Source organism: Polypterus senegalus, chromosome 10, assembly GCF_016835505.1.
Source record: "Polypterus senegalus isolate Bchr_013 chromosome 10, ASM1683550v1, whole genome shotgun sequence".
NCBI lineage: Eukaryota > Metazoa > Chordata > Cladistia > Polypteriformes > Polypteridae > Polypterus > Polypterus senegalus.
Genome location: NC_053163.1, coordinates 117,803,800 through 117,824,310, shown reverse-complemented (window position 1 = coordinate 117,824,310; position 20,511 = coordinate 117,803,800). Strand labels below are relative to the sequence as shown.

The window sequence follows — 20,511 nt, the reverse complement described above, 5'->3', positions numbered from 1 at the left end:
TTTAATACAAAGCAATGTATAAATCACAAGTGAATAGTAAATTCTTGTCATATTTCTACAGTGTGAATACTGGCAGATTACGTAAATTTGGTCAAGGTCACTAAGACGGTCGATAGGGAGGACTGAAGCCGCAGCCCTTGGTTTGTAGTCTTTTAACACTTTACATTCTTTCCTGATTACATAGTTTCTTTAAACAAGTTACATGTATTTTCAAAAAGTACCTAAAATAGTACATCGATAATTTACGTAATTTTATTCCTATGCAGTATATGTATGTATTGCACTCTTAATTCCTCTACCCTATTTGTAATTTAGATCTGCATTAAGTTTGAAGTGAGATTTAGAAATGTGGTCCTTATTGTCTCTATTGGTGCAGTTGTAGTGCACCTACAAATCAAAATCCAAGTTCATTAAAAAATTCAGCTTATTAATTGAAAATACCGTTTAAGGATGCATTTGCTGTAATGTAAATATTTCATAATAGTACCTTCTATGTATTTTTAGAAATACATGCAATAGCTGTACAAGTACCATATGTTTAAGTAACAGTTTTAAAAATGCTTTTTGAAGGTTTATTTTAATGTATTTGCAAGCTAGTATACTCTTAATTTGATCCAAGGCTGTAGAACTTGATCCATAAATTATTTTAATGTTATGACAGTAGCAATTTACTTAAGTTAAATATTGTCATTTTTTGCCACGTTATCTTTGTAATTTCATCATGGTTGAGCTGTATTTTTTATTTCATTCTTTTATTTGCCATCTTAGAAAAACTCATTTACTTGAATATCAGAAGTCTCTTGAAATAGGCCAAGAGCTGGTTAATGTTCATCACATACTTCATGTAGTTTGTTTTAGTAAAATAATTAGCCTTTTATTTGACTAACTTCCATGTCAGTATACAGGTTTATGGGAGAGTGGGTGTCTGGTGTACCACTGTGTTTCTTCTTAGTTTCCCGTTGTTGTTAGAATCTAGCTAAACATACACAGATGTTAACTGGAGCCAAAGAGTTGCAAACCATCTGGACTTGACTGGACTAGGACTGGCCAGGAGGTCATTGTGTGAATGAAATCCAGCTGTGTGTAAAAAGCTATGCCTGGAATGCGTGTGCCTTAGGAAATTTGGGAATCACAGACTGCCATCTCTCATGATCCTAGTGTGCGACATGAGGCCAAAAATGAGCAAATGTAGGTTTTTTTCCAAGTTTACAATTGATCTGCTGCTTTTGCATGATGGAATCCTTCAGTGTGCACAAGGATAGCTTTCATTACAATCCACGTTGTGAAATGTTTTGAGCTTTTTTGGTAGTTCTGTTATCGCTCTGTACAGTTCAGTTGACATTTGGCATTTTCTCAGATGAAGAAAAGTTCAAGCCAGGCAACCAGTTAACTTTGATGTAGCAGTGTTAGCAGTGTTCACCATTCTTTGAGGCATTAAAGAAGAGTTAACACTGTAACACAAGATAAGGCGATATAATCTGTATGTGAAATCAGACATTTTTGAGCCTGAATCTGAAAAGGGTATTCTACGGCACTGATTTGCTAATTGGCTCAGATTAGCTGCTGTGTATGTCCTCATGTGTGAAAGGCAAATTTCATGCATTTCTGGGTCAGAGTGTATGTTTCATATTTCAGAACCAAGTCAGTATGTATGTGGAAAAAGATAAAATCAAGCTATCACTGAATTTCTGAAGCAGGAGGACATCATACCTTCAGGGATTTATTCTCTCCTAGTCAATGTGTACTAGAACCAGTTCCATTGATATATATTAGTCAAGACCTGGACAAAGAATTCCATTGTGGCAGGATGTGTCTTGAAGACAACTCAAGATCTAGCCAGCCATTTTGTTTACACTGATGACAGAAAAAATGTTGTCACCACTGAACATATCTTAATAAAGAATCAAAGAATGAAGGTGCATGAGATAGCAGACAGCTTTTGGTCAGCTGAATCGGTTCTCCATTAATAATTAAACCATGAGCAAGGTTGGCATTTGTTGGGTGTTCAAAATGTTGACTTCTGAAATGAAGAATCACTGTATCCAGTTTTCCAAAGACTCTAGAGCTATTGAATTTGGAGCTAAATATAAAAATAACAGGATGCAACATGAATACAAAAAATCACCCGGAGTCTAAACAGCAGAAGCATTGTAAGTCTTCAACAATGAAAAATTCAAGGTCCAGCTCAGTGTGTGCAAGATCATGTGCACAATTTTTTGTGATGTTGAAGGTATAGTCCATATTGGTTACATGCCTCAAAACCCCCATATAGCATGTCACGATTATACAGACTTGCTTTGGTGGTTCAACCAGCCAGGAAAAATCAGCAAGCCAAGTTGCTGATGGCACCTCCTACACATGCAGCCATAGTTGTAATGGCTGCTCTACAAAACTGAATTCGGGGAGATGCCAAATCCACCTCATTCTCCAGTGCTGGTCCTGTGTGACTATCTTGTGTTCCCCAGCCTGAAGGTCTGCCTCTGTGGAGGGGCTATCCCAGAAGGCAAGTCAGCTATAGGTATGTGGTTATACAAATGACAAAATGTTTCAGTAAAGTCTTCTTAATATTATAACAAGATTATTAGTATTCAGTGGAATTAGATAAAAAAAAAATAGTTTTAATGTTGTTTCTTTTAAATTTTCTTGCTCAACTCATTCTGAGTTACCCTACTACTTAACACCCAAAACTGATAATAAAAATAAAATCAGTAATACCTAATAAATAATAATAAGACAAAAGAAGAAAATAAAGTGTCTAGTACGTAGTGGAGGAGGACTAGTTTTGGAAAGCAACTGAGAATCAGTCTCCGGTTAAGTGCTGAGACTGAAGAACGAAAAGTGTGCAGCTCAGCCCCTAGCGCTGATGTGTCAAAAGGCGCTTTTCCACTGCATAGTACGGCACAGCACGGTTCAGTACAGCTCACCTTGGTTCGGCTCAGTTCAGCTCGGTTTGCGTTTCGACTGCAGTTTAGTACCGCTTTAGAGTGGGTGGGATTATTCACTTGTCGTTATAGTTGCGCCGCCTCTACTGCCGAGACACCGTGGAACTTTTACAACAACACGCAGACAACGACAACACTTTAGCTCGACGACGCACAAGGGTAAGCATCTAAAAAAAGCACATCACTAGCTAACTTTTATCACTGTTGCAAAGCATAAAATGAACTTAACTGCCAGTGTAACATTAAAATGCTGATTCTGTATATTACAGATCTTCCACATTTTGCAAAAAAGTCGCCGCAACAGACCATCTGTTTGGACATTTAACCGTGCTTCAGAGTGGTGGGATGTGATTGTTCCCGGTTTTACAAACACTCAGTGGCTGGAGAACTTTAATGTCTGAAGAAACATTCATCCACTTATGCAACAAACTGCGTCCAGCGATGGAGAGACGGGATACAAACCTCCGCGTGTGTGTACCTTTAAAGAAAAGAATAGCCAGTGACGCAGTAATGACGATTTTCTCCGGCCAATCAGTGACCAGCAGAGTTTACACGTCACGTTTTGGTAACGGTTCGGCGCACTTGGAACCTCGGCTGAGGTGGTACTAAAAAAAGGACCAGGTACTATTCCCAGTGGAAAACCCCCCAAAAGTGAGCTGAACTGAACCGTGTCGTGCCGTACTATGCAGTGGAAAAGCGCCAAGAGTTCCATAGTCCTTGGCTCCACTCGCAACCCACAAGCTCTCAATGTGGAGTTTGCACGTTCTCACTGAGCCTTCACTCATTTTCCTTAAAGCTCTCTGGTATCCTCTTGCATCCCAGAAGTGCAGAATGATTCACGATTGTAAAGTGAGGTCTTGGGTGCCTACATGAAAGTACCCTGCAGTGGGCTGGTGGCCCATTTAGGGCTTGTGACTCATTTGCATCTGATGCATCCACAACTGGCTGCAGCTGTCTGTGTTGGAATAAGTATGTCTGAAAAATGAATAGGTACAGATTGTGTCTTTCCATCACTGTTTGTATAAAAATGACTGCATTTAATATGTGGATTATGCAGGAGTTGTCAGGTTTCCAGGGCTTGTCTGTTAATTATGATTATGTGTACAAAGGTAAGGTAACTGATTTTGTCTAATAAAGTGAACTAAATGATCTGCAATTAAGTTTCAGTAATACTGACAGGGTACCTGCTACATTATAGGCAATGTTGTAGAGGCTGGCTGAGATTTTAAGGTGTTTAGCAACCACATTTCTAATAGTAACATGGGTGATCAACACATCATTTGTGGTCAGGAAAGTTCACTCATGGCTTTAGTCATTCAGGGACAGTACAAGAAGTCTGAAGCCTCACTTGAAGCAGTAACCCTTTTCTGGTTATTGAGAAGTGTTTTGACTTTGTTCAACACAGTGTTATACAACAATATCTCCACCAAGGACATAAACCAGCTAAAGAGGGTGTTACGCACCGCCTCTGAAAATGCAGGATGCCTTCTTCCCCAGAAAGACTGAAACATAAAACCTTACAGATCTTATCTGACCCTTTGTACCCCGCCCATCCTCTGCTCACCCTCTTTCCGGTTGGTAAATGACTTAATTCTGTCAAGAGCAGAATGATCCGCTTAACAATGGTACTTACCCCACAGTTGTGAAATGCAGGGACTTAATATTTTGTATTAATTTTATAAAGGTCCGACTGTTGTGTTAAACTGATGATTTGTGGGCTCTTAAGGAAATGCCTATTGCTGTGTTCCTTACACAATTTGTGTCTGGTTTAATTTGTATGAACTTAACCAAAGTAACCAGTGTGTAAAAAGAAGCATTTTGGCTATAAATATAAAGTTGAGGAAAGGAATGTAAATTCCTGGCTTGGCCTCCTGAGTCAATTTTCAGCGTAGGGGTTATGGTTCCTTTTTTTGTCTCCTCCTGCAGTGGTTTCCAGCTGCAGTTTTCCCAGCATTCACATACACCTGTACTAGACATTGAAACTGGGCAAGCAGATTGAACAGTGGGCTCCATTCCACTTAGTGTGTGTCGCGTAGTTACACTGATAAATGTATAAAGGTGGCAAGGTCACCCATTAGTTAGCAATGAAACCTCACAGATGCTGGAGGCTGGGCTGAAATCCTGGCCCAGTCACTGTCCATGTGAAGTTAGTATATTCCCACATAAGTGCACACATTTATTTTCTGCATACTCCAATTTCCTGACACATCCCAGGAACATGCATGTTAGGTTCATTTGAGACTTTTCATGGTGTGGAAATGTGTGTGTTGGGGGTGCCCTGTGGTGGACTGGCATTGCATTTATGGTTTGTTCCTCTCTGCCCTATATAAAAAACAGCGTGAGTCAAAATTATGTTAACGTTTGAATGGCAGAAACAATTGATTCACAAAACATACTTCATATGTGCAAGATAATTTATAGGAATGTCTGAACCTGTTCGCCATCATGTTCAACATGATCCATCCATCCATCCATTATCCAACCCGCTATATCCTAACTACAGGGTGACGGGGGTCTGCTGGAGCCAATCGCGGCTAACACAGGGCGCAAGGCAGGAAACAAACCCCATGCAGGGTGCCAGCCCACAACAGCATATACCATATGTGGCACATAAATTGTATATAAATATGTACATAGCAGTACCATTAGTGTTAACATAATTTTGACTCACCCTGTATATGTGTGTATATATATGTATATACAGTATATGTGTGTACCTCCAATATTAACAAAATAAACAAGAGTGTTGAGCTAAGAGTGTGTCAGATAAACAGATGACAAAAACCAGCTTTACTGGGCCTAACTATGCAGTTGGTGGTTCTGGCCCAACCTTCTCCTCCTCCCACCAGTTAGCCCCTGCCCCACCTCGTCTTCTGCCGGAGGTGGCTATAAAGCCCACTCCAGAAACAATTCAAACAAAAGGTTGTTGTCGTCGTTGTGAAGCGTGTGTATTTATCTGTACAGTATATATACAGTAGAGTGAAAGGAAACCTGAAACAAAAAAAATTAGGGCTGGGGTCTCGGAGAATGCCTAATTTAAATTTGTTGTCTGAAGGACTAGGAAGATACAGTACCAACATGCAGATCAAAAGGTTTGGCATATTGCCTGAAAATACAGTAAACTTCAGAGTCACAGTTCTATTCTCCTCAGAAAGTGGTCTGATAATGAATGCCAACTTTTGCTGAGAGCTTTGACTAAATATATCTAAGACTGGAAGAGGTATGACTTTTGGGGCAAGGGAAGCAACCTCTTCAGCCTTCCAGTGCTTTCATCTGCTCCATGTTCAAGAAAAAGATGGGACAAAGGTGCCAATGTCTCACTCTTTTTTCCCCTTATTCATCCAGCTCAGAACTATAAAATGCTCCCTACACTCACTAATAGGTTCATACAGTCATACGTATACACAGAGCCTCTACACTAGAGTTTCTATTAGTGACCCTAGATTTAATTGCACCCTGAGCTTTGTATAGCTTTAAAGATGCTGCATGTCCAAGGAAGCTGTCACACTGCTTGTCTTACCCCTCTTAATTTGCTGGTCTTGTCCACTAACTGACTGGAAAACGGGACTTGTCGTCCCTATCTGGAAAGGGAATGATGATCGCCTGGATTGCAGCAACTACAGGAGGATAACACTGCTCTCTGTGCCGGTTAAGGTCCTTGCTATGGTCATCCTCAATAGGATCCGTGATCACTTGCTCACCTACCAGCAATCAGAACAGTCTGATTTTACACCTAAGAAGTCTACCATCAACCGCATCCTGGCATTGAGGGTTCTCATGGAGCACTATCGCGAATATTGGCAGAGTTTCTTTGCAGCCTTTATTGATTTTCGTAAAGCGTTCGACTCAGTTGATCGAGCTGCCCTGTGGGACATCCTGAGGGTTCATGGGATCCCTTCGAGGTTGCTGGATATCATGGCTGGCCTGTACACTGGTACTGTCAGTGCTGTGCAGAGTGGAGGCAGGACCTCTGTGTTTTTCCCAGTTCATTCTGGCGTTCATCAGGGGTGTGTTCTGCTCCTACTCTGTTCAATGTTTGTATGGACTGGGTCTTGGGCAAGGTCATGGGGTCAAGTGGCTGTGGGTCATCTGTTGGTGAAGAAAGATTCACAGATCTTGACTTTGCTGACTATGCTGTGATCTTCACAGAGGCTCTGATCGGGGCATTCGAGAGATTGTGTGAGGAGTCTGAGTGTCTGGGCTTGCGAGTGTCCTGGATAAAAACCAAGATCCAGGCTTTTAATGAGCTTTTTGGCACGGCCATCAGCAGTGTGTCTGTTTGCGGAGAGAGTTTTGACCTTGTTGAGAGGCTTACTTACCTTGGCAGTGACATTCATGTCTCTGGTGATTCTTCCTGTGAAGTCATTAGACGGATTGGGAGAGCATGGGGGTCTTGAGGCCGCTGGAAAGGTGTATGTGGCGCTCCAAGTCTTTACAGTCCTGGTGCTTCCTGTCTTGCTAGATGGTTGTGAGACATGGACGCTATCCAGTGACCTGAGACGAAGACTGGACTGCTTTGGTATTGTCTCTCCGGAAAATCCTTGGGTACCATTGGTTTGACTTTGTGTCAAATGAGCGGTTGCTCATGGAGTCCCAAATGAGGCACACTACCTGCATTGTGAGGGAGCATTAGTTATGGCACTACGGCCATGTGGCGCGTTTTTCCCGAGGGTGATCTAGCTCGTAAGATCATCATTATTGGGGACCCGAGTGGCTGAACATAACACCTGGCTGTGGCAGATAGAGGGTCATTTCCGGAGGGTGGGACTGGACTGTGTGTCTGCCTGGGGGGTTGCAAACCAGGAAACCCGAGTTGTTTCGTCATGTAGTGGGTGTGACAACACACTGCACCAGTGCATGCTCCCCAACTTGACTTGACTTGACTTGTCCACTAAGGGTTTCAGATTACATGATTAGAAACTGCAGGGCATGACAAATTACACAACTCTGTGATGTCCTTCTAGCACAATTTAACATTTCTAAAATATAATGAGCTTGCCCCTTTTTTTTGACAGCCAATAAAATGTTGCCTGACAGAGCTAGTTTTGTACAAATGCACTGCAGATATGGAGAGTTCAGCCATAATCTCATACCTTTTTTCCATTCTATTGTTGTACATAAAACACGAGACGTCAGACATACAAGCCTCTGTTCTGTTTTTGCGTAACAAAAACCTGTGTTCATTATTCCTTTTCACTAATGCACTGCTGGGTGGGAGTTCATTGGTTAATCAGCTTTCATGAACACAGTGCCCGTCCCTAAGACTTAAGACAAAATGAAACGAGTTGCAGACTAGTTGGACTGGGTATGTCAAACTACACGATGATTATAATGGAATTATACTGTGACTGCCCCGACTCACTAAGATTATGTAAATGAAGTTTACAACTGAAACATGCAGGAAAAGTTGTGTAACGTGATGGGACCTTTAAAGGGATGAGCAGTCCCTAGTCTGTCAGTGTGAGAGTCAGTTTTTTTTTTATTAATTTTATTACAATCCATACAAAGCAATCAAGTTTTTACAAAAAGAAAAACTGAGTTAAGAACAGATCAATCCCCATCCTTGAGAGAGAGAGAGCAAGCCAAACGGTGTAAAATTTAAGGCTTGTAAACATGCCTAAATTAATAAATTCTCTGTGCTTTATGAACTTATTTTAAAATATTACTGATTAGATCCTGCCATGTTTTGAAAAAAGTCTGTACGGATCCTCTAACTGAGTATTTGATTTTTTCCAATTTCAAATAATATAACACATCGGTTTCCCACTGACTTAAAAGAGAAGAGTTTGGGTTCTTCCAGTTTATCAGAATGAGTCTGCGTGCCAAGAGTGTAGTGAATGCAATCACTAATTTGTTTGTCTTTCTCCACTTTAAGCCCCTCTGGAAGAACCCCAGAAAGAAAGTCAGAAAGTCTTTAATCCTCTTTCCATGCATCCATAGCCACAGTTGACCTGTCTTTCACTTTTTTTATTCAAGGTCAGGTTCCCCAAGCATCTCCTAAGCTGCCTGCCCTCTGGTTCAGGGGGCACATTACCTGTCTCTTTCCAGGTTGCCCTTCACCCTTTGCCTCTTCCTGTGCCCCTCCGGTAGGCCGTTATAGCATATCCAGTAATGTATCATATTTTGCAGGGCTTGTTGTCTACATCTGTGTGTTTCTCTCTCTCCCTCTAAAGCATTGCTGCGCCCTGCTGTGTTCCACCCTTTCCTGTCTGGCAATCCCTTGTCCATTGAGCCACCCATCAAAATAAATGACATGTTTGTGAGGCTACATTTGGCTTAAATGTAGTTCTTTACTCCGCCATCTATTGAAAGTCAGATAACACCATTATCCCTATAAGCCAGGGTATACCAAACCAACAGATTATAAATAGGTGAGTGCATTATAATATAAAGTGACTAATTCAACATCACAAGAGTTCTAGGGAATAATACACCTTGAACTTTCAATAAAATGTAAAGCATTAATATGTCCCCTTTAGTCCTGATGCTTTGGGTGGCCTGCTCTGGTGTACTCCAGGACAGCACCTCCCACCACACCTCCATGTGGAGACTCATAGGAGCCCAGACAGACTCGTACTATCTGAATAATCCGCAAACAACGCGTCTCCGTCTTTGGTGTATGATGGCTAATCTTGTTCACACCAAAACTTTTTTTTTTTTTTTTATCAGGAGTTTGTTGCCTTAGGTTTACTTGCAAACCTGAGCTGGGCTGTGCAGCATGTCAGAGCCGTGAGGGGGGAGGTTGGTGGTGGTGGTGGTGGTGGTGGTGATTATCAGTGCAGCGTGCAGAGGCAGAGACACAATAGACACACCTCCTCTCTCTCGCACTCCCTCTGTCCCTGCTTTTACCATTTAAGGAAGAAAAGCTGCTCAACTAGAAGTGGTGTGCTGTCGGCTTGAATGCTGCTGACGAGTACGACGCAAGGCATTCGCCGGATAGAGACATGCAAGCGCCTATGTAGTGGAGACCCAGTGTTTTTGTGTAGCTGATTCCCAGGTCAACAGTACAAGCAAAGTTATGCGGTAGTGCAGCCTGAAGGGAATGAAAAATGGGGGAGAAATGTTAGATAAAGCCAGACTGATATATCATGTAGCACACTCCAGATATGTTAATAATTTTAAAAGAACATTAATCTTCCATGTGGATCATAGGGCAGGACAGTGGTGTCCCTGCCAAGCTGAGCATCCAGTTTCTGCAGACTGTGGCATTTAGGTGCGGCCTCTCCGTGCCTGCCATTCTTTTAAGTGGCTAGTCAAATTGCATAGGGGCTTAAAAACAGCAAGCCTTTCTAAAATCTGGCCGGCGGGCCTGGAGGGTGGTGGACTGCCCCCAACCAAATCTCCTAATCAGCACCACCTTTGTGCAATTGTTTTTCCAAGGTGATTAACGGGATGTGGGAGGAGATTTCTTCTTCTTTCTTTTTTTTTTGTGCTTTTTTTCTTTTTCTGAGCTGCATTCCTAACGGTAGTGTGAACTCAGTGACTCATCTGAACATGACTTCCTTTTCCTGAAACAGAACTTCCAGAAGAAGGCCTTAAAAAGGCAATTTCACGTTGACCCTTTTCAGACTTGGCTCTGAATCATGTTGTTCTAGTATTGGGGTTTTAGGTTCAATCTGGTTATCCTTGAGGAAATTAAACTGCTGTTTAAAATATGATGTTGTTACTCCTCGTCTCTATGCTACTCATTCAGTCTGGTGACATGGTGGAGCAATGCTTAGTGTCACTGGGGCCTTGTCACTGTCTCGGTGGAGTTTTCATTCCAACTTAGACTGTATTTCACAGTACCCTAAATCCTAAAGACAAGCTCTACGTGATAATAAAATTTGATTTAATAGATTCTGAACAGGATGGCATGGGGTGGCAGGATGCTGAGGTTTGTGTCCCAGGCTGTGCCCTGTGTGGCATTTGCATGTTCTCCCCATGTCCACATAAGTTTTCCCTGGATGCTCTGGTTTACTCCAACCATCCAAAAACATGCAGGTTAGGTAAATTGGCCTTAGCATCTGCATGTGAGTGTGTGTTCTCCCTGCGATGGACTTATACCCTGCCCAGGAGTTGTTCCTCCTAGGAATTCTGGAGTAGGTTGCAGCTGCCCCATCACCCTCCCCTGGATAAGCAGATTAGTAGGTCTTTGAATGGATGAATTTAGGAAACAGTGTAGGACTCCATGGTGGCTCAGCAGTTAGGTTCAAATCCTGCGCACTACTTTCTCAGTAGTGTCTCCGCATTTTCTCCTTGTTTTCTCCCCACATCCCAATTGCGAATATGTTAGTGTATGTTAGTCACTGTTGAGTGACTGTGGATGTGAGCTTGAATGTGCCCTGTCATGGAGTGACATCCCCTCCAGGGTTGATTCCTGATTTGGCTTGGTGCTGCTAGTGTAGACTACACCTGAGAGCAATCCTGTATTGGAAGAAGTGAGCACAGAAAATGGATGGATGTTTCCATGTAGGGTCCCATGTTGATACAGTTGTTAATTTTAAATGTTGTTTGTTATTTTCTCTCTGGAGTCTTTTGCATGTGTAGTATTCTTTTCTTCTGACATCCCTATATGTGATATATTTATATATACACTCACCTAAAGGATTATTAGGAACACCTGTTCAATTTCTCATTAATGCAATTATCTAATCAACCAATCACATGGCAGTTGCTTCAATGCATTTAGGGGTGTGGTCCTGGTCAAGACAATCTCCTGAACTCCAAACTGAATGTCAGAATGGGAAAGAAATGTGATTTAAGCAATTTTGAGCGTGGCATGGTTGTTGGTGCCAGACGGGCCGGTCTGAGTATTTCACAATCTGCTCAGTTACTGGGATTTTCACGCACAACCATTTCTAGGGTTTACAAAGAATGATGTAAAAAGGGAAAAACATCCAGTATGCGGCAGTCCTGTGGGCGAAAATGCCTTGTTGATGCTAGAGGTCAGAGGAGAATGGGCCGACTGATTCAAGCTGATAGAAGAGCAACTTTGACTGAAATAACCACTCGTTACAACCGAGGTATGCAGCAAAGCATATGTGAAGCCACAACATGCACAACCTTGAGGCGGATGGGCTACAACAGCAGAAGACCCCACCGGGTACCACTCATCTCCACTACAAATAGGAAAAAGAGCCTACAATTTGCACGAGCTCACCAAAATTGGACAGTTGAAGACTGGAAAAATGTTGCCTGGTCTGATGAGTCTCGATTTCTGTTGAGACATTCAAATGGTAGAGTCAGAATTTGGCATAAACAGAATGAGAACATGGATCCATCATGCCTTGTTACCACTGTGCAGGCTGGTGGTGGTGGTGTAATGGTGTGGGGTATGTTTTCTTGGCACACTTTAGGCCCCTTAGTGCCAATCGGGCATCGTTTAAATGCCACGGGCTACCTGAGCATTGTCTCTGACCATGTCCATCCCTTCATGACCACCATGTACCCATCCTCTGATGGCTACTTCCAGCAGGATAATGCACCATGTCACAAAGCTCGAATCATTTCAAATTGGTTTCTTGAACATGACAATGAGTTCACTGTACTAAAATGGCCCCCACAGTCACCAGATATAAACCCAATAGAGCATCTTTGGGATGTGGTGGAACGGGAGCTTCGTGCCCTGAATGTGCATCCCACAAATCTCCATCAACTGCAAGATGCTATCCTATCAATATGGGCCAACATTTCTAAAGAATGCTTTCAGCACCTTGTTGAATCAATGTCACGTAGAATTAAGGCAGTTCTGAAGGCGAAAGGGGGTCAAACACCGTATTAGTATGGTGTTCCTAATAATCCTTTAGGTGAGTGTATATTAGTGTGTGTGTGTTTATACAGGATAAATAGATAGATATAGATATACAGTATACGCAAGTTTAAGTGATAAATTGTTCATTGAGCGTGAATGTGCATGGTGTCCAGCATCGTTCCTAATGCTGCCAGGACAGGGAGACAAAGTATTTAGTGTTGTTCCCGGAGTTCTGGATCCAGATCTATTTGAGGTGACTTTCTGTCTGGTGCTGATATGTTCTCCCTGTGGTGCTTTGGTTTCTTCCCACATCAGAAATACAGAAACATATTGTTCAGTTGCACCTTTGTTTTTGATTAAAACTGAATTTATAAAACTGAAAAATGGGATGAATGTTTTAGTGTAGAACAGAGTGAGTGTCAAAGTAGCTAGGATCCTGCTACACAGTATTTTATTTGAACTTCTGCCCAGCCACTGTCTTCCGGTGTCAATATGTGTTTCATCCAGTGTAAAAAGAAAGGTAGAACATGCTTAAAAATTTGGGGTACCAGGGTGGTAAACTCATCTAAGAAAAAGAGGGTCCTTGCAAGGAATAACAAAAAATGGAAGGACTGTTGGTCCGTTACCAGGGCACTTGTTTTCACAGGGCTCTTGGTCCAAACTGAATGCTGACTTCTTAAGAACATAAGAAATTTAACAAACGAGAGAAGACCATACAGACCATCATTAGCTAATGGTTAAGCTGTCCCAATATTTCATCCACAGGAATTCTGATTCAACTGCATGTCTCAGTAGTGTGTTTCAGATTCCCACGACTCTTTGGGTAAAGAACTGCTTGCTGGCCTCAGTCCTAAATCTACTTGCCCTTGAGTATGTGAATCACCATTAAATTGAATGAATTCTGACAGATCTACTTTATCAATGCCTTTGAGAATTTTGAAGACCTGGATTAAGTCTCCCTGCTGTCTCCTCTGCTTGAAACTAAACCATTCAGATTCTCTGCGTCTGTCACAATGGGACATGTCGTTAAGTCCTAGGATGCACTTGATTGCTCCTCTCTGCACAGCTTGAAGTGCTGCTATGTCTTTCTTGTACCGTGGTGATCAGAACTGTGCATAAAACTCTGGGTGCAGTCTCACTAGTGCATAATATAATCTGAGCATAACGTCTATTGGGTCACTTAAACAGGGTCTGGACTAGAGCGATGCAGATATAACCTCAGGGTTTGGCCACATTCTCGTCCCCCACTTAAGGGGAAAAGAAGTGTATGTAGGCAGTTATTGGCTGAGTTTCACCCTTACCCTTCCCTGCCTTTCCTAGTTCACCAGAGCCAGAGAAACACTCCCATGGATTGTGTGTGTGACACCAGGTACTCTGCTTTTCCATCACATGCCAAAGACCTGTGTGTTAACGTATTTGGCAACCCTGGTGCTCTGCGTAGGTGTTAATATTTGGGCACTTGACTCTGCTCTGCAGTGGACTGGTATCAAATCCAGGGTTTGTTCCTGTCTTGCGTTTTAAGTGAATTGAATTAAAGGAATGGAGAGCATAGTGACACAAGAGATAATGTTAATGCTTCACAACTCAAGTGTCCTTTAGCATAGAACAAGAAGAAAAAGTAACAGTTACAAGTAGAGCGATATGGTGAGGCAGTGATCGGTGCTGCTGCCTTATAATCCTAAGAGACTGGATCTGAATCCCACTGTGCTCTGTGTTGAGTTCTCCCAATGTCTGTGTGTTTTTTCTCTGGGTACTCTGGTTTTTATCCCTATTCAAAAGACTTTCATCTTAGGCTATTTGACACCTCTACATTGGCCCTGTGTGAGGGCCCTGTGATGCGTAGATGACCCACAAGCACTGTTTCAAGGACGGAGTTGTCCCCAGTGCTGCTAAAAGAGCCCTCTGTGACTCCATATTAGAATAGGTGAGATCAGATTAAAACAAGGTGTTTAACATGAAGTACATGCATGGAGTACAAGAAAAGACTTGCAGATGACAGGCTCTGCTAATGAGCCGAGGACGAGCCGCCTAACGGCAAGAGAATGTTCCACACATCTGTCCCAGCAGCACTGGCAGGCCCTTAATACACAGTCAGTGCTCATCCCTGCGTGTGGTCGTACCGCGTTTGGTTTGGCTCTGAGCGAGGGAATTATGGCCCTAAGTGACTTTACGGCTATCACTTTGGGGTTTATTTGGAGGCTTTTGGGTGAAGTATTTCTAGTCAGACGTGTGAAAGCAGGATGTGGTCTGAAGTCAGCCTTGTAAAACACAAGGTCACCTAGGGAATGCAGATGTTACATTAAATACCTTTTTTTTTTTACAAAAATATAACTCCGTCTAAAAGAAAAGGTAAAAGGAAAAAAAACTGACTTATGAAGACAGCCTATGACAGAAGGGAAAGCCTTGTGGTTTAGGCAAATTGGCCCGATTGTCTTTAAAGCCCATAAACAAATTTCTCATCAAACAGTCAGCAGGATGCTGAGGGCGAGAGAGAATTGAGAGAATTGAGAGGTGTCATCTGCCCGCAACACGGAACTGCAAAAGCTTGCAAGTGCTGACTTTCCAAAGTATTCAAAAAGAACTCTGCCATTTTTGGCTGCAATGATAGAAGTAAAAGACATTTGGCTTAAACATCATTAACCCTAAGCTAAACGTGCACATCTCTTGAAACATGGCAATTGATGGGGGACCTCATTGAGGTTCAGAAGTCCATATGAGGCGTAAATAAGTTTTAACTGTTTTCCTGTTCTTTTACAGAGAATTATGTGGACAGGCACAACATAACAGAAAAAATAGGTACCATACCCAAAATAATTACTCCATAAGTGCCTGGGTCAAGTTTCAAGATTGATAGTTGTAGCATCCTGGCAGCAAGGCGATCACAGGCCAAGATCACACTCACATACACTTCCATCAGGCCAGTTCAGAGTTGGCAGTCAACCGAATGCATGGAAGTAAAACTACAGTACTTGGAGAATGTTCACACAGACATGGGGAGAATATGCACACTTCATGCAGGCAGGCGTCTGAATCGCATTTCAGGGGCTAGTCACTGTGTTGCTGTTTCATCTCCCTTCTTAAATATCATCTAAAACAGGGTTTCTTAAACTATGGGTCTCGCCCCAAAATGAGTCACGTTCTGCTGTCATTGGATCACAAATCATTGTTGTGTTTAATGATAGTGGGTCACAGACGGTTTATGAAGTGGGTCGCCACGGGTTGATTAAGCAATGGACATTGCTCCAACGATCATCCTCAATTATGTTATCCTCAACCCCCACCGAATCGATCAGCCATGGTTCCCCATGGTGGAGGACCCCCCACATGGACGATCATCCAGACATTCATCAAGACATGGGTCTCATCGATTGGGTCAAACACTCATCTAACACATTTTATCCAGTTTGGGGTTACTGGAGTCGGAAGCCTAAAGCCAATGTCACATGACTGCTAGTCGGAGGGGTTGTCAGGCCAGATGACTGCCGTTGTTGATCTTGTCATCAGAACATGTCAGATGACAAGACTAGAAATCATTGCACCTGTGAAATTAGATGACTTCATAGCACAGTTTCACATTTCCAAAGTATCATGAGCGCACCATTTTTTCTGACAACCATTAATGTGACTCTTGACGGAGCTGATTCCCATGTGAAGGGTCTGCAGGTAAGATGAATTCACCTGCAATCTCTGCCCATTATGTTCTTTTTCCTGTTCTGTTAAGACATCAGATGGACAAGCCTTTGTTCTGTTTGTGGGGTCTAAAACACTCGTTGTCCTTGTCCAGATTGCTGCATTTTATGCACTGTAATTCCAACTGAGCCTTAATTGCTTGTCAGGTCGCACACACACAGAGCCCAACCCTATGACTTAAGATTAATTTTGTCAGGGTGAGTAGCTGGGTATGACAGACTATGTGAGTAGCAATCACCAGACGGCAGAAAAACAGTAAAAAGGTTGTGTAATTTCACATGGTCTTAACCCTGCACTACTGGATGCAAGCCATAGTTAGCAAATTCCATTCATTGCAGGAAAAGACATGCCAATTAGTTTAACTGTTGACTCTCAGTGTAGGCATCCATCTAAGGTTTGTTCCTTACTTTAGAACATTATAATAATTGTGACAAGAACTGGCCATTCAGCCCAACAAGCTCGTCCATCCTATTCAAGTTCTGAAGATCTGAAGGTTCCTAAGGTCCTTTCTTTCCACCACTCTACTTGATAATTTTTTCCATATGTCTATGGTTCTTTGTATTTAAAAACTTTTTAACATTTGTGTGAAATCTGCCCTTAGCAAGCTTTAAACCGTGTCCCTGTGTTCTTGCTGCAGAGTTTATTTTAAAGTAATGGCTGGGATCCACTGTTCTAATTCCTTTCATAATTTGAACACTTTGATCATGTCACCTCTTGCTCGCCATTTCCTTGCTCGAGACATGGCTGGGAATTGGCACCTGCTTTCTCAGGCCAGTCCAGCGAATGGACTGAACATTCCAACATTAGAGCAATTGTGACGAAAACAGGCCATTCAGCCCAAAAAGCTCATCCATCACCTTGATTGTCCAAAATAACATCGGGATGAGATCTGTAGCTCCCTAAAGTCCTACTCTTCACTACACTATGTGATAGAAGGTCCATTTTGAGTACATGAGCGAGTAAACCCTGCAATGGGCTGTGCTTGTCCCTCTCATATCTCTTACCTGATGCTCTCCATCAAGCCAAATACATATTGCATAAAAACATGCAAATGCATGTTTCTGAGTGTTGAGTATACCATAAAAGGACTTGCATCCCATCCAGGAGCGGTTGTTGCTTTGCACTTCGTGCTGACAGGATGGGCTTCCAGCCATCCAAGCCCCTAAAACTGGATTAAACTTGTGGATGGGTGTGTCAGTTGCTGTGCTCTGAGGTGGCCATGTGTTTGTTTCTACCTTTTGCTCAGTCCTGCTGATTGTAGGTCTCTTCAGTGAATGTTGCGTAATGGGCTGAGGTCCCATACCGGGCTGTTTGCTGATTTGTTCTCAATCCCTCCAGGAATTGTGTGCCCCCCACAATTTTGTACTGAAATATGCGTGTTTAGAAATGAAAAAAAGATGACTTCATCTAGTTTAATTGTTCCCAAATGGATTCGGGAAACGATTCCATTCTGTACCACATTTTATTTGATCACAAATCCACACTAAAATGCTGCAAAAAATTAATCAAAGAATTCTTGCTTCAAGTGAAGTCTGAGAATGAAAAGCATGACTTTAAAGAGCTCGATATTGAAACACTGCCTGACGTGCACTGGGGTGGGGTGGGGGCCAGGGGGAGTTGGAAAGGGCTGACCCATGAGTGATGGCGATGGAGAATACTTGTGCCAAAAGATTATGTGAGTGATGCCGGCTGTTCTTTACCCAATCCAGTAAGTAGACCTGCATTATGGGAGTGTTTCGTGGAGACCTTGTACCTTAGTGAGAAACTGCGTTAAATAAAAACATAAAGCTAGCAATTGTGCACCCCCTGGGTAAATCAGTACTTAAACATCAATTACATTCCTCACACTCACAAAGCATGTCCCAGCCAGCCCTGCTGATGTTGTTCTAGCTTGGAATGCACAGAACTCTGTTGAGTTCAGGGGTCACAATTAGACTGCCTGTGTGCGTGTGTGTGTGTGTGTGTGTGCGTGTGTGTGTGTGTCAGAGTAGGAGAGAGGAAGACAGAGGGAAGGAAAATAATGAGGCTAGATCTAATCGCAGACATTTGCTAAATCTCTCTCTTTTCTTTCTTCACATGTACCTTTCAGGACGTTAGCCCAATCAGCACTTGCATTTAGCGTTTGCAGAATCATGTTGCTTCAAGATTTTCGTGTTTTGTGCAGGGTCACAGTCTGATGCAACAGGGCTAAGCCTGTTTTGACATTGAAAGCATATGTAAGTCCAGTTCGTGCTCGGCATGATTTAGCTGTTCCTGTTTACTCTTAGAAATAATTACATACAAAGCCTGTAAAAAATGTATTAACCTCTGTATTAAACAACATGAATAACAATAGAGTTAATTTGGCTTTGTGACACTGATCAACAGAAACAGACTTTTTTAATGTCAGAGTGAAAACACGGCTGTGCAAAATGGTGTCAATTAATTTAGAACAGAAAACACCTACTAATTGGTCTCCTAAGTATTTACCCCCTTCAACAGGACACGCCTAAGTCATCGCTGGGGCAGCCTGTTGGCTTTCAGCGTCTTAGAATTAGGTCACTGGAGATCATTTGTTTGGGGTTACACCTGATTTTCTTATAAACTAGGGGGCTTCGATACTATGCGTCTCTGCCACTCGCGTTGTGAACGCACCCCAAGGAGACGCAGTCGCACCTCTGAAACGCCCTCTTAAACGGTGATACAATGGGAAGCAAATACAGTTTATTTGTAACCTCTTCTTTACTCGATAAGCTGCTGGATTGCTGCTGCTGCCATGGCTGCGTGATCTGTATCTCGCATTGGGGCATCGAACATGTAAAAGCCTGTCCTTTTGTCTCATTGCCTTGTCTCTCTTTTTACCCAGACATCCTCTGCTCCTGTTGGGGGTCCCGCTTCCGAGGCATGCCCCTATGTAGAGGAAGATATTCTATTCTTTTTATTGAGAGATGGAACTGTGCCCTCCGACTACACACGGAGCTCGATTCACTCCTGAAAGAAATTTATGTTTGTTTGAAGTGTTTGAATAATGTTCCAGTCTCTAAAATCTCCTGTGTATCTGTGCAACTCTGTGACCCAAGCATGACAGTGTATGTGGATTTCACTTTCAACAAACAACAAATCTTTAAATTCTCACAGAGATGCCTCTTCATTGGGAAGAAACAAAACTTTTCCCTGATGGCAACACAAATTAGATGATCTACAAGTCTCCGACAAAGTTTAAATCTAAACAATATATTTAATCTCTTTTTGCTGTTCTGTTATTTCACAGAGTAATAATTTCCGTTTGTTAGTGCTAATGCAATCATTACTATCATTTTTTGAGACTTTCGAATTTTCCTAATTCCATTATCTCTAACCTGCTCTGCATGTGTATCGTGCCAATGTTTTTGAATTCTTTATGACGTTCTACTTTGTCATCTATTCTTTGTCTTTTATTTCCAGCCCCGGGCGTGGTTAAATCTCTTGGCACGAAGTTCATCTTTCTCTCTGAGAAAGTCACGTCTCGTCTCTCTTCCCAAGATTATTTTATTATAATAGAGAGATACATATTATCTGGAAGGGACAACTTGTGGTGAGTCAGCATGTTGGCTTAACTAACACAATGAAGACAAAAGGACACTCCAAGCAACTCCGTGAAAAGGGGACTGGAAAGCACGAGTCAACAGATGGAGACAAGAAAATACAAAGTCACTGAATATCCACTGTAGTCCTGTTAAATCGTTCCTTAAGAAATTGAAAGAGGATGGCAAAGCTGTAGATCTGCATGGAGCAGGCCATCCACAACAACTGAATGAATCTGAAAGAAGAGACTAGTGAAGAAGGCCACCAAGAAATCTATGAGAACTCTGAAGGAATGACAATCTACAGTGGCAGAGGTTGGAGAGACTGTGTAGACATCAACTGTTGCCAGGTTCTTCATCAGTCACATCTTTTTGGAAGAGTGGCAAAGAGAAAAGCTCTGTTAAAAAATGGTAATGATAAATAAAACGCTTATAACATGTTGGTTAGAGTCTTCCAAGAAGACACATGGGAGACTCTGAGGTCAAGCTGAAAGTTCTATGGTCTGATGAGACAAAAATGATCAAAAACACACCATCCCCACCATGAAGCATGGTGGTGATAACTTCATACTTTGGGGAAAATGATCTGCAGCAGGTCTTGGAA

General features: G+C 42.3%; 1 long non-coding RNA gene across 1 annotated transcript in view; it reads left to right on the top strand.

The window, feature by feature from the left end:
• Positions 1–20,511, top strand: part of LOC120537472 — a 44,801-nt gene continuing 24,290 nt past the window's right edge. The window contains exon 1 of the long non-coding RNA XR_005635330.1: positions 1–140. This is a non-coding gene — a long non-coding RNA (uncharacterized LOC120537472). The remainder of the gene's footprint in view (positions 141–20,511) is intronic.